This window comes from Phascolarctos cinereus, unplaced genomic scaffold (genome assembly GCF_003287225.1).
Source record: "Phascolarctos cinereus isolate Bilbo 61053 unplaced genomic scaffold, phaCin_HiC Scaffold_1;HRSCAF=81, whole genome shotgun sequence".
Taxonomy (NCBI): domain Eukaryota; kingdom Metazoa; phylum Chordata; class Mammalia; order Diprotodontia; family Phascolarctidae; genus Phascolarctos; species Phascolarctos cinereus.
This window is the reverse complement of record NW_027555514.1, coordinates 100,937,747-100,953,076: the sequence shown is the minus strand read 5'-3', so window position 1 is coordinate 100,953,076 and position 15,330 is coordinate 100,937,747. Positions and strand designations below refer to the sequence as shown.

Below are 15,330 nucleotides of genomic sequence, written 5' to 3'. Positions count from 1 at the left end.
CAGGACAAGAATTGACATTGCTGGAATATCGTGACAATAATCAAGTCATTCATAGTTCAGGAATGTCCAAGCCCCTATTCTCTGCTGACTGGCCCAGGGGCTCACCATGCAGCCTGAAAATCCAACCTGTGGAATTAGAGGATTGAGCCCTATATTTCTGTGCCAGAAGCTTAACCACAGTGCTGCAAACTAACCCCTCTCTATGCATAAATATTCCCAGCTTTGGGAAACAGAAAACCATGGACTGGGTATGTGGATGGGGATGAAACATTAAGAAAAAATTCTAGGTGTCTAAACTAATCTTGGGCTACTGGGTCCTAGGGGAGATAGAGTGGGAAGTTGAGGAAATGAGAAGGTTTGGGATTCAGTAGAGTGTTAGGCACTTAATATTAGTGTTAGCGGAACAGCTAGGTGGTGAAGTGGATAGAGTTTTGAGCCTGGAGTCAGGAAGAGTCATCTTCCTGAGTTCAAATCTGGCCCTAGAAACTTACTAGCTGTGGGACCCTGGACAAGTCACTTAACCCTGTTTACTTCAGTTTCCTCATCTATAAAATAAACTGGAAAAGGTAAACAACTCCATTATCTTTACCAAGAAAACCTGATACAAGGTCATGAAGAGTTGAACATGACTAATTGCCTAAACACCACCACCACCAATAACAATTATTATGATAAGGGAATCAATATTGCGGTTCAAATAAAAATGAATGCTTACTACATGTGACCTTGAAGTCTTTTAGACTCTCTGAGATGTGGTTTCATTCTGTAAAATAAGGAGGTTCAGCTAGATGACCTTTGTGGTCTGTTTAACTGTAAGAGCCATCTGCAAACAACAGGAAAGGGCAGGACCAGTGACAATGCCTGTAATTAGCATGTGTGCATCAAGGATTACACACTTTTTACATTGATGGAGAAAGCCACAGATTTTTTCACCCTCAAATGCCTGAAAGCATGACATCCAAGCAAGCAGATGCTTCTCTTTTGCTTCTATTGGCCATTGTGAAGGGCTCCCCCCTCCCCCCATAATTCTGGGTTGGGGGCACAGAACACAGAGCCAGCTCCCTGGCTTGATCCCTTCAGTGACTTATTAGTTTCTTTCTCCACATGGGGGCAGTAAAAATTTTTAAACGAATTGTCTCCCTCTATCAAAACCCTTACATTTCTGTGTTTTACAACTCATGTACTATTTAGAGCTAGAAGAAACATCAGAGACCATCTAGTACAACTCTTTAATTTTATGGATGAGGAAATTGAAGCCTTGAGATCTAGTGACTACAGCCCCTTGCTTCCAAATAGTCTTCTCTATGCTATTCAAGATGGGCATTTTGTGTATCTCATTCTCACCATCAGAGTCTGGCTGCTCAATTATTTCTCTGTCAAGCCATCCCACCTTCTGTAGAGTCCAAAACATTTTCATTTCAGCTGAAGTCTACTTCCTCCAAGCTTAGTCTTTAATAAAGATACCTCTTTGTTAGGCAGATTCTCCTGAACTGTTTGCTAACAAGTAAAAAAAGACAAAAGATTCCTTATTATTCTTCCTCCTAATTCTACCTATGGGCTGGCATTGCTCTGAGTTCTGGAATTTCATATAATTTTTTGTCAATCAATCGGTAAGCATTTGTTGCAGTCACTATGCTAAGTTCTGGAGATAAAAATACAAGAATGATATATTTAAATGCAAGGATCTTACATACGATCAGAAGAGACAAACTAAATTAATACAAGGTTAATTCTCTGATTGCAGAGAGGGCACTAAGTAACTTGGGGGAATCATCTGAAAACTTCAGGGGCATATGGCAACTGTCTTTAAGTATTTGAGAGGATGTCATATAGAAAGATTATATGTGCATTTGCTTGCCATAGAAAGGAGGAGCAATGGATGGAAATTGAAGAGATGCAAATCGATCGCCGTGGGGTGGTGGAAAGGGTAGGCTTCAAATACTGTTACAAGCCATCTGACACTGGCAAAGGTACTTTCTCGCTCTGGGCCTGAGTTTCCTCTCCTGTAAAAGGGGTGGTGGTGGTGGTAGTCTTGGATTAGGTGATCTTGAAGGTATATTTAGGGTTTAAATCCCTTTATCTCCTTGAGTGTGCTCCTAACACTGGTTATGGCAGAGAGGCAGAGATTGGAGGCACACCCAGAAGCTTTCTGTCCTGTAAGTAAATATGTGATGATGCTGAGGACAGCAACACAAATAAATAAATAAATAAATAGATAAAGAAATAAATAAATGAATGAATAAATGAATGAATAAATAAATAAATAAATACAGAGGGATTTAGAAAGGCAGTATCAACAGAATGAATCAGGAAGAGCCAGGCACTGTGCTAAGGGCTGGACAGGCTCTCAAAGGAGATGGAGTGAGTTGAGCCCTGTTGAAGTGTTTATGACTCTTTACATATTCATACGCTCACAGATCCCAGAGGCTGATAACGTTTGTGTTTGCAGAGGGACTGAAGTTTCCCTACCTTGTTCCATCAAGTGTGCATGCTCTTCTCTGGAGGTGTTTATAAGATGGTGAATGTTGACGCAGACAGTGACATCAAAGATAGATCATGCTTACTGAGGCCAGGTGATCTCAGATCTTTACTTCCAGATACCAGAGCCCTGAGCTGGTAAGATGATCCATTCCTGCCTCGTCCCTGACATGGACATGAGATTCCTTCACTGGTTTTCCATTTTTCTACTAGGAGCGGGTAAGGTATGAGGCCACTGGAAATCCTATGCTTAGGCTTTCTGTTGGCTTTCCTTTCCCTGACTCAATGCTTCTATCTCATTTTCACGCAGGGTTTACAGATGCTGGCGTCATCCAGGTCCCGAAACAGCTTATCACAGAAACAAGAAGGACAGTGACACTGACGTGTCACCCCATTTCTACACATGTTAGCCTTTACTGGTACCGACAGAACAAAGGGGAGAGAATAGAGTCGCTGGTATACTTCCAGAACAATCGGCCTTTGGATGACACTGGATTGCCAAAAGATCGGTTCTCCGCTGAATGGCCTGAAAAATCACCGTCAACCCTGAAGATCCAGACCACAGAGCTCAGGGACTCTGCTTTCTATCTCTGTGCTAGCAGCCCAACCACAGCACTGCACAGTCATCTCCTCTCTGCACACAAATCCTCTTTCTTTTCCCTGAGCAGGGTGCCCCCCAGTTCCTCCCTCCCTGGGAGAGGAAGTGGGGTTGTAGCTTCAGCTGTCCCCCAGCCTCTTGCAGAGGGTGGTAGAGCATTAACTCTTAAAGAGTTTCCTCATCTGTAAAATGAGGTGGACTATTTGTTACATGGCAACCAAGGTGCCTACTGGCTCTAAATCTCTGATCTCATGAAGCCTTTGTATCCTCCTCCACAAAAGGAACAATGAGCTCTTAGGTGCTGAGATTGTGAGTTACCTTGTCAAGGGTGGCATAGCCAACTCCCGGTACTTATTAACCCCCAAAGGCTTAGGCCTTTCTATTTGTGATTAGGATTTATGAACATCCTCTCCTGTATCCTCTCCCTCTCCACCCCTCCCCCTCTCTCCCAACCTCTTTACACAAAGTTATTCATGACACATTCTTAGGTCAGTCTTCCAGAGGCTACTAAATAAATGTCTATCACCACATCCAGAGCCATAATTAGGGAGGGGTGACTCTATCTCTGAGCCAGTAAGGGATATTCAGAAGATGACTGAAAACATTGCCCAGGGTTTGCCACCTAGTCTATCTGTGTCATTGGCAACATAAGAACTCACTCCTCTTTAGCAGTTAAGGAACCTGGTTAGGTTTCATCCTCCTCATGGACAAACCTCAGTTAAGCCTACAACCTCCTCCAACTCCTCTCCCAGCCACTGCTACTTGCCCTAGATGCAATAAAAATTCTGACTATGGATTATTAACTAGGATTATTCAATTAACAAATGATAATTTAATGCTTGCTATGAACAAGGGACTCTGCTGGGTATTCAAATGCCACAAATGACTAGAGTAGGAATAATGGAAGATAGAAAGGCAGCTGTGGGGCACAGTGGATACAGAGTGTTGGACCTAGTGTCAGGAAGACCTGAGTTCAAATCTAGTCTCAGACACTAACTGGCTATGTAACTCTGGGCAAGTCACTTAGCCTTTATCTGACTCAGTTTCCTTGCTTGTAAAATGAGGATCATGACAGCATCTACCACCCGGAGTTGCTGTGTTGATAAAATAACATAGTATTTGTAAAGTACTTTGCAAACCTTAGAGTGCCATGTAAGTGCTAGCATATAATGAATCCAAATTCTCTCTCTCTCTCTCTCTCTCTCTCTCTCTCTCTCTCTCTCTAGCTAGGAAGAGTTCTCTAACAGAGGTATTATTATCTCCTGGACACTGGGACATTATGACATTATGATAATCAATAAATCCTTACATTGTAAACTGATTACACTGATTGTGTTTATGCAATCAATAAACCCTTGCACTGGGAATAGACCAAGAAAAAAAACAGCTTCTGTCCTCAAGGACCTTATATTATAAAAATGTGAAAAAGCATGACATATTTATATTGGACTTTGTGGTAACAAAAAGATTCATAAATACTATGTGCCATTAGATTGCCACAACAATTCAAAGAGATATGTAGTATTTGAAGAAGGGAAAGTGATTCTGGATTTGTGGAGAAAATACTGACCTTCCTGACCCTTAATAGCTGCGATAAGGGCAAGAGTTGGTATCAGCTGTTGTAACAGCAACGCTAAGTGAAGTGATGCAGAATTCCAGCAGAGGGCAGAAGAGAGCTTCTTTAGCATTCTCTCCACGGAGAGAAAAAGATCTGGCATTTCAGCTGACCCTCAGTTTCTCCTTTGAGGAAAGAGTGCAGTCAGTTCCAGAAGATGCTGAGTCTTCTATTGCTTCTAGGACCCAGTATGTGCCTAGAAGTCCTGGGGAGTTAGGGGAGAACTCATGATGGTGTAAAGCACATGCTCTGTATGAGAGACAGCGTATTGAGGGAGGGGGATTGTGTGGTAAGGGAGATTTGGATGAGAGATAAATGGGGACTGAAGGATAATAGAGAAAAAAGAAGGATAGTGAAGAGAAAAAAATCCCATCAAGGATATTTGTCTGACTGCTAGCTTAGCTGCTCCCACTAATTGATGTTGTTCTTTACCTCTCCAGGTTCTGGGCTTGGTGCTCTCATCTCTCAGCAACCAAGTAGAGCCATCTGGAAGAAGGGATCTTCTGCACTGATCCACTGTCATCAGATTGATAGCCAATTAACCTTCATGTACTGGTATCGTCAGCTTCCTCAACAGAGCTTGGTACTGATGGCTACTGCGAATCAGGGCACCCCAAGCAACTATGAGGAGGGTTTTAATAAGGACAAGTTCCCCATCAGTCGTCCAGATACAAAATCCTCTACTCTGGAAGTAATTGATTTGGGTCCCAAAGACAGTGGCATTTATTTCTGCAGTGCCAGTGACACAGAATGTGACTTGAATCAGAGACCAGAACAAGAACCATTCCTTTTTCTCTTTCTCACAGCTGGCCTATGTGGGGGCCCTGAAGAAGGTAGCAAACTGAAGTTTTGGCTAAGACAGAGTATACTGGAGAATTATCAGATGAGGTGGGGTAGGTGATCTTAAATCATCTAATGAAAAGAGAAACAGGCAGGGTAACATATTGCAAGAGACTCTTGGAAAGACCATGGAGGACTTCTTGGGATCTGACATTAAATATACCTTCCAGGAGAAGGCTAAGAAACAAACACTATACAATTCCTCAAGAGATACATGGTAAAAAGATATGAATGATTTCCAAAAGAATAATTGCAACCTAACAGGAGCCTTATGAAATATTTCTCTAATTCTATAATAATAAAATTAATGCAAAATTAAACAACTCTAAGATTCTTTCTCATGCTCAGCAAATGAGCAAAGAAGACAAAAGGCAGAGTAGTGTTAGAGGGGGCTGTAAGAATACAGAAGCATGAATGTTGATTGAGCTGTAAATTAGTCTATTTTTCTAGAAAATAATTTTTAATTTTGTGAGAAAAGTTGAGAAAGTCATCATATACTCATATAGAGATCCACTACAGTATACATACTCCCAAGGAAGACAAAGACAGAGCTGACAGTTACATATATATTTAAATACTCACAGCACAACATATATTAGCACAAAAACCTGAAGCCAAGTGATTATCCCTCAACCAGGAAATGGCTAATGGAATATTATAGCAGCATAAGAAACTGAGGAATTCCAAGAAATACACTTAGATGAGCTGATGAACAGTAAAGTAAACAGAACCAGGAAAATAATATAGAGAGTAAAATAATGTAAGTGAAAAGAGCACTAAGATGAAGTTGGCTCTGAGTAATTACAATGATCAGTGTTGGCCCTGATGTACAAATAATGAAAGACATTTTAAGAGATTTAGGGGGACTCTAGGTACAGAATGGTGTATACATGGTCATGAGTCATCTCACTGTTAGTTGGTTTTGGTGGACTTTTGCTATTCCTGATTTTACAAAGGGCATAGGCTTTCTAGGTGTGTGTGTGTGTGTGTGTGTGTGTGTGTGTGTGTGTGTGTGTGTGTGTGTGTGTGTGTGTGTAAAGGGAGAACACCTCTACCTACCCTGCTTGGCTGTGATAGATGGTTACGTTGGACTGAGTAGAGGATTTAAAAAAAAACACAATGCTGAAAGTACTCAGGAAAAAAGGGGTTGGTTGAGGGATTTCCATTATAGATGAGATAGGAAGGTCTATCTTAGACATAGGAAGAACTGAGAGTACTGGTAGAATGGTTAGCTTTCTCACCCTATAAAAATGGAAGAAAGGAGGATGATATACATGAGGGATTAAGAAAATAAAAGAGATTAAGGCAACCCAGACCAAATGGTCTTAATCTTAGTAAAATATAAAGTGAGTTAATCTTCTAAGAATGAAGGCTAGGAGTGGATAGAGCTGAGGCTTGAATAAAGAATTTAGAGGAGCAGTCTTTTTTTTTTTTTAAGTGTTTTGACATCTTTCTTTAGTCAATAAACATTTACTATGTGCCCATTATGTGTCAGGCACTTTGCTAATCCCTTGGAATACAAAGATAAGGGGGGAAAATAATTCTTCCCTTCAAGGAGTTCACAGTCTAATGAGGGGAGACAACATGAAAACACCTATATACGAATGATAAATAAATAAATGGAATAAATGGGAGATAATCACAGAGATAAGAAAGAATCAGATAAGGCTTCTTTTAGAATGCTGGTTTTAATTGCTACTTGAAGGAATCAAGGAGGTGGAAGTAAGGAGGAAGAATATGCCAGTCATAGGGGACAGCCAGCGAAAATTCAGGGAGTTGGGAGATGGGAGTGTCTTGCATGAAAAATAGCAAGGAGACCGCTTGTGGGAAGTCAAGTCAAGGCATTTATGAATATATATGTGCCAGGCACACTACTGAACACTGGATGGCAGCATGTGAAGGGGGTAAGATGCAAGAATCCTGGAAAGGTAGAAATGGATCAGTTTCTAAAGGGCTTTAAAAACCAAACAGAGGAGTTTACATTCAATGTTGGAGGTAATAGAGAGCCATTGGAGTTTATCAAATGAGCAGATGATGTGGTCAGAGCTGTGCTTTGAGAAGATTGCTTTGGTAGCTGAGTGGTCAATGGATTGTAGCTAAGAGATTTAAGGCTCGGAGGCCAATCAAAAGACTACTGCATTTCAGGTATGAGATGAGAAAGGCCTGCTGGAGACTAGAAGCAGTGTCAGATGAGAGAAGGGGGACAAGGGAGAGATGTTGCAAAAGGTAAAATCAACAGGTCTGGGGAGGAGCAGTCTTGAGGAATATAATGAAAAATCAATGAAGTTAATAAAAAGATATTCATAAAGCAATGCAGATCCAGATAGCATAAATGTATAGCGCACTCAGGAAGCACTATTTCTTCCAACAGAGTTTGGCAGCCCAGAGTTAGGAACAGAGGAAAGAAGTTTAGAGGAACCTGGATTAAAGGTTAGCAAAACAGGATTAACAGAAGGGTAGGGGTAAAGGGGATTCAAGGATGGTGGAAAGTAAATTATTGAAGTAGTTGATTGTAAAGCAAGATTGGACAAGGAGAAAAGTGAGGCAAGAAAGGAATAATTAGAGAATTAAAAGAAATCAAGAAGTCAAAAGTCCCCCCATGGTATATCCATAGTTTCTACTTCAACCACCACTTTTTCCTTGCTCAATTGCAATCAGGTCCAGAATAACTGTTGCCCTTCTTGCTTCCTTAACTTTTTAAAGGATGAAATTATCATGAAGATAAACCAAGATTGGTTTATGAGACTGCTTTTGGTAAACAGAAGGTTCCAGAAAAGCTTGCATATATTATGTCTCCATTCTTGTCTGGTGACATATGTCTTGGGCACTCATTAAATTCCTTCTTATGTCTAGATAGTCTGGTGTATATTCCCAAAACAATATTACTTCCATTTCTGCCTCCATTGATCTTCACATGAATGCTCTCCACCATGCTTTCTCTCTCCAACCTACAGTACCTGAATTTCCTCATATGAGTTCTTTCTAAGATGCAGTGCTATAGTCATTACCATGGAGGACTTCTACTTGGGGTGGGACCATGGAGGTAGGTGAATAGGTAGTGATAGATATGAAAAAAAGAGTATCAATAAATCATTTTTAATACTTAGAAGAAAAACATATCTTAACAGGCAAAAAAATGGCTTTATAGGTATCATGAAATGTGATGGGATGAGATGCATAACTAGTTTGTGACTGGAAGGATATATTTGATTCAAAGGGGATATAGTGCATTGCATTTTTTTTATTTTTAGAGAAATATGTCTAATAATGTAGCAAAACAACTCTATTTAGATACCTCTTCTGATTTCCAGCTTCCCATGAAGCACAGTTGGAGCAAGGGTTAGGTCCTAATGACTCTGCCATATTGGCCACTAGGAAGTACTATGCCTCTACTCAACTCCAGGGTTCTGTGAAGAAGAACAGGGAAATTATACTGGCTCTGCCTAAGCAAAAGCCAGATTTCACTCAACTGGACCTTGTATTCATATGGCTGCATTCAACTACTCAATTGAATGGAAAGATCCCTGAGAACTTTACACAAATAGTTCTCTGCTTCATAAGCAAGAATCAATGTCTACAACTGCTTCTCCTATCAGATCTAAATTTATTTGGGAACTAGTGAATAATTAAAAGTAATCATAGTAGATCCTTTATTTGGTAAATATTCCACTTCCTAAGATCATACACATTTTTTTTGGTAAAAAATGAGGAATTTGGAGAAACATGCAATGATTTTTACAAATTGATACAGTGCAAAAGTAAGCAGAACAAAAATAATATTATGCACAACTACCAAAATATAAATGAAATAATCAGTAAAAGGATTTTGATCTCTTGGTAATTGAAAAATGCAATAAAGATCTCAGAAATATTGAAATATCCCCTTTCAAGGCAGAAAAGTGGGGGACCACTATTATACTATTACCAAATTGTGTCAACCACTATGGAATGGGACAGACTATTGCCCAAATATTGTCAAATCTGGTCACTTTATTCAATGTTTTTGTTTAACTTTTTTTTTCTGTGATCTGTTTCACAGAAGAATGTTTAAACCAAAGCCAGGGAAGTTTTTTAAAATGGCTGTGACATAAAGAAAAAGGATGCCAAATAATCATTTAAAAAAAGAGACAATGAACTTGTTTTGCCTGGTGCCAGAAGAGAGAAGTAGGAACGCTGGGTGTAAGTTGCAAAAAATTGAATTTGGGCTTGAGGTATCTAAAAGAGGAATGTGCTGCCTTTGGAGGTCCCCCCTCACTGTAGACTTTCAAGAAAAATCTGAATAGCAACTTGTCACACACAGAGGAGATTTTTGTTGTTGTTCTGATATGGTTTGGACTAGATGACCTTTGATATACCCTCCAAGTCTTAGATTCCATGACTCTGTGATGCACTTAAGCCCATGGACAGTCCGAACAAATTTTCTTTTCTCTCTGAAAGGCCTTCACCTTCCACAGAGACTACATGCTCTGTCAGACTTATAGTACTACTCCAGTCTACCTCCCTCTTCCCTCCAACCAAGTGGAACTCTCTAAGCATTTCTAAAGGAAAACAACAGTAGCAACAACAGCATCCTCTTGATGTAATGAGAATTACTGTCTAGAGGACAAAGAGCCAACCTTGGAGCAGGGTTCGAGGGCCTCCATGTCTCTCCAAAACATACTGGTCATGTGATCCTTGACAAGCCACATAAACTTTTCTTGTTCTGCTGTTAGTTGCAAAGAAGGTGACAACCTATATTGGCAGAGTGTTTCATCCTAAAGTTCCTTATACCAATGAAATATCAGCTTCAGTTCCCATCCCTGTTCCTGTGGTGAACTCCACTTCTCCTGGGGACTTAAAAGTCCTCCAGATTTGTAGTGCTACCTTAGTGTCAAAAGTACTTGGGATCACTAGAGAGGTAACCCATTCCCCTTGATGTGTGCAATTCACGGAATTCCCAGAAAAAATAAAGGTCAAAGTCAAGGTCAAAATAAAAGTCTAGGTTTACTCCTTCCTAACATGACTTCACCTATCTGCCCCTCAGCTTTCACTGCCCTTATTTTTAGGAATCCAGCATTGCTTCAGAGTGTCTTCTTTGTGTCTAGAAGGCTTGGTCTCAAAAATCTTCCCTCATTCTGCTCCTCCCATTCTGCTAATTGTGGCTTGGGTACCCAGTATTCATGGATTGCCCCAGGATCTCCTTGTTGCTCCACTTTCCCTGTCTACTGCCATCTTTGAGGCGTCATCATCCTCTGCTCTCTTTGGCCCCCTTTGTTCCCAGATGCTTAGGGAACTGGGCTCACAGGCTTTTGCTCTAGGGAGCCTGAATCTTTGTGTGTCCAGTCCCATTCTCTATGGCCACCTCAGTTCTGGACCTCCTCATTTGTACATTCTGTAACTCTCCCTTTTAAAGTCCAATGCCAAGGATCCAGGGCAGATTTTAATTTCATCAGCAATGATATATTAAAAGCCAGAGGGATATCCAGGAGCAGATGAGTTTGTAGCTTACCAGGAAGCTAAACACGTCAAGGTAATTTAGTCTGTTTTAAAATAGATGAGTTGGAAAAGGTCTCACTGGTGCTACCCTATTGATCCATCAGACTAAGAAGACTCAAGAAGTTTCCATGTGTAGTGGAAGGCAGAGAGGCACTTCAAAAGATACTTGCTCCTTTTGGAACACTTAAACCCAGTGTGGTCTTTGCAGGCTAGTCAATAAAGTTCAAGGTTCAGAAAAAATTCAAAAAGCCTAAGAGAGACTGTGATTAGAGAAAACATTGAGGTCAGAAAGAAATATTTCTGTGTTCAACAGACAAGTTCACATCCATGGGTCTGAACAAGGATGACTATCTATGGGGATACCTCCAATTCACTGAAGAAAAGGTTCACAGAATTCAAGGCAGCAAGCATTTATTTGTTGTTGTTGTTCAGTCACTGTTGATTCTTCATGACCCCATTTGGGGTTTTCTTGGCAAAGATATTGGAGTGGTTTGCCATTTCCTTCTGCAAATCTTTTTTTTTTTATGAATGAGGAAATTGAGAAGCAAATAGGGTTAAGTGACTTGCCCAAGGTCACACAGCTAGTAAGTGTCTGAGGCAAGATTTGAACTCAGGCACTCTATTCACTCTTCACCTAGCTTCTCTTTTAAGCATTTATTATTTGTGTACTATATGCCTGTAGGGACTGGGAATCTGTGGCCTTGAAGCCACATTTGGCTTTTTAGATCCTTAAGTGTGTCCTTTTGACTGAATCCAAATATTTACAACATTTACAATATTTGGATTCAGTCAAAAGGCCACACTTAAGGATCTAGATTCCCCACCTCTGTGCCAGGCGCTATACTAAGTGCTAGGAATATAAAAAAAGGTAAAAAACAGTACCTTATCTCATACTCAATATTCAATTGGGAGAGACGACATGCAAAAATTATGTCTAAACAATATGAACAACTAGGTATAAATAATGTATACACACAGACACATGTATGAATATACACCTAGATACATACACACAATAAAAACAGTACAATATACATTATATATGCATATAAAACACATATAGACACATAAACACACACATATATAAATGATACATGTATACATATAAACACATATACATATATAGATATATAAAAACACATATAGTCGCACAAATGTTCCTATATAAACATATAATATATACATATATATGCTACAACAGACATATATGAATATATAAATACACATATACATATACATACACCCATATATAAATGTTTTATTTCTTTCTTTCTATCTATCTATCTATCTATCTATCTATCTATCTATCTATCTATCTAAATATTCTCTCATTAAGATGATATCAGAGTCTTTTCCTGGCTGTTTTTCCCACCTTCTATCTCAAACACTTTTCTCCTTCCTCCTGTCTCTACCCCATCCCTACCTCCCCCCGTCAATTGTAAGTAGTTCTCCAAACACTTGAGCCACCCAGATATCTTGGGTCACAGGGAAAGGATTGGTGTTAAAGCTATGCTGTGAACAGGACTAGAACGTACTGGAATCAGCAGGACTCCAAGAAGGGAGTCCAGGTAATGCTTTAGTATAATGATAAAGACCTTGTTCAAAATGGAACCATTTTTCATCAATTTAGACTTGAGTCTCCAGACAAGACTCAGTGGTATTTGCCATGTGCCCCTGAAGTTATGAGAATTGACCAAAAATCTGTTTGCCAGCAGCAGATATAGCTCTGCAGAAGCATTTACTTGCTGTGCACAAACCTCTCATGCACCCGCACAGGAGAAATTTGAAGGTGAGATGGCCACAGGACTGTAACACACAGCTTAGGTTCAGGAACCTGGAGACCCCAGAAATTTTCACCCAAGACAATATTCAGTGTTTTAGGCCACATACCATTTGCATTATATTTTATAGCCATACATTCCATACCCCTATAACAATAATGGTTATCAGGCACATTCAAGGTCTGCTCTTCTCTATCCTAAATATTCCCAGTCCTTTCTTTCTAATGAATTAAATTTCTAAAATATTATACAGAACTGAATAGAGTATTCTAGTTATGTCTGGGTCACCAGAGAATTCATTAAGCTTATCACCTCCCTAAACCTAGACAACTTGTTTCTCTTAGACCACAATCAGCTTTTTTAGCTGCCATAAAATATTGCTTGCAGTTTACTAAGACTCCCAGCTCTTTTTCACTTGAAATGTTCCATGTTCTCCATTTTAGCCGTTGCAGTTTTTTTTTCAAGTCTGAGTACTTGGATTACACTTATGACATTAAATTTCCTTTTATGTGTTGCAGCCCAATGTTCTGACCATGCAGAATCTTTTTGAATCTTGGCTCTGTCATGCAATGTACCAGCTACCCCTTAGCTTTGTGTCATCTAACCACTTGTTATAAAGCTCATCTATATCTTTATCCAAGTCATTGGTGAAAAATGTCAAAAATATAATTAAGAACTATTTTGCCCAAGTGTATGCCAATAAATCTGACAATCTTAGTGAAATGGATAAATATTTACAAACATATAAATTGCCCAAAATAACAGAAGAGGAAGTAAAATACTTAAATAACCCCATCTCAGAAAAAAGAAATTGAACAAGCCATCAATTAGCTCTCTAGGAAAAAATCTCCAGGGCCAGATGGATTTACAAGCAAATACTATCAAACATTTAAAGAACAATTAATTCCAATACTATATAGACTATTTGGGAAAATAGGCAAAGAAAGAGTCTTACCAAATTCTTTTTATGATACGAATATGGTGCTGATACCTAAACTGGGAAGAGTCCAAACAGAGAAAGAAAATTATAGACCAATTTCCTTAATGAATATTGATGCAAAAATTGTAAATAAAATATTATCAAAAAGATTACAGAAGCATATTACGAGAATAATACACTATGACCAGGTAGGATTTATACCAAGAATGCAGGGCTAGTTCAATATTAAGAAAACTATCAGCATAATTGATTGTATCAACAATGAAACTAACAGAAACCACATGATTAACTTAATAGACACAGAAAAAAGCTTTTGACAAAATACAATACCCATTCCTATTGAAAATACTAGAGAGCACAGGAATGAATGAAATCTTCCTTAAAATGATAAGTAGCATCTACCTAAAACCTTCAGCAAGCATCATATGTAATGCAGATAAGCTAGAAGCATTTCCAATAAGATCAGGGGTGAAACAAAGATGTCCATTATCACTACTTGTTCAATATGATACTAGAAATGTTAGCTTTAGCAATAAGAGAAGAAAAAGAAATTGAAGGACTTAGAACAGGCAAAGAAGAAACAAAGCTATCACTCTTTGTAGATGATATGATGATAGAGAATCCCAGAGAATCAAGTAAAAACTTACTTGAAATAATAAACAAATTTATCAAAATTACAGGATATAAAATAAACCCATGTAAATCATCAGCATTTCTATATATTATTAACAAAGCCCAACAACAAGAGATAGAAAGAGAAATTCCATTTAAAGTTACTCTAGACATTATAATATATATATATATATAATACCTGACAAAATAAACCCAGGAACTATATGAACACAGTTACAAAACACTTTTCATGCAAATAAAGTCAGACCTAAATAATTGGAAAAACATCAGTTGCTCATGGGTAGGTTGAGTTAATATAATAAAAACAACAATTCCACCTAAATTAATTTACTTATTCAGTAAGTACTAAAGTAATTTATTTATTCAGTAAGTACTTTACTATACCAATCAAACTATCAAAAAATTATTTTGTAGAGCTAGAAAAATAATAACAAGATTCATCTGGAAGAACAAAAGTTCCAGAATATCAAGGGAACTAATGAAAAGAAATGCTAGGGAAGGTGGCCTAGCCATACCAGATCTTAAATTTTATTATAAAGCGGCAATCATCGAGCTAAGAAATAGAGTGGTGGACCAGTGGAATAGGTTAGGTACACAAGACAAAGTAGGCAATGACTATAGTAATCTACTGTTTGATAAACCCAAGGACCCCAGCTTCTGGGATAAGAACTCACTCTTTGACAAAAACTGCTGGGAAAACTGGAAAATAGTATAGCAGAAACTAGGCGTAGACCAACATTTTACACCCGATACCAAGATAAAATCAAAATGGGTACAAGATTTAGATATAAAGGTTGATACTATAAGCAAACTGGGAGAGCAAGGAATAATTTACCTCTCAGATCTATGGAGAAGGGAAGAATTTATGACCAAACGAGGTAGAGAACATTAAGAAATGCAAAATGGATAATTTTGATTACAGTAATTTGAAAAGTTTTGCACAAACTAACCAAGATTAGGATGGAAGCAG

General features: G+C 38.7%; 1 long non-coding RNA gene across 2 annotated transcripts; it reads left to right on the top strand.

The window, feature by feature from the left end:
* The first annotated feature begins 142 nt into the window (after positions 1–142).
* Positions 143–2,879, top strand: LOC144456940 (uncharacterized). Of its 2 annotated transcripts, none has more exons than XR_013486173.1 (3): positions 143–248; positions 2,418–2,702; positions 2,789–2,879. It is a non-coding gene; the product is annotated as an uncharacterized LOC144456940 (long non-coding RNA). The 2 variants fall into 2 exon arrangements; XR_013486172.1 differs by having other exon boundaries at positions 143–1,970.
* Positions 2,880–15,330: the final 12,451 nt, after the last annotated feature.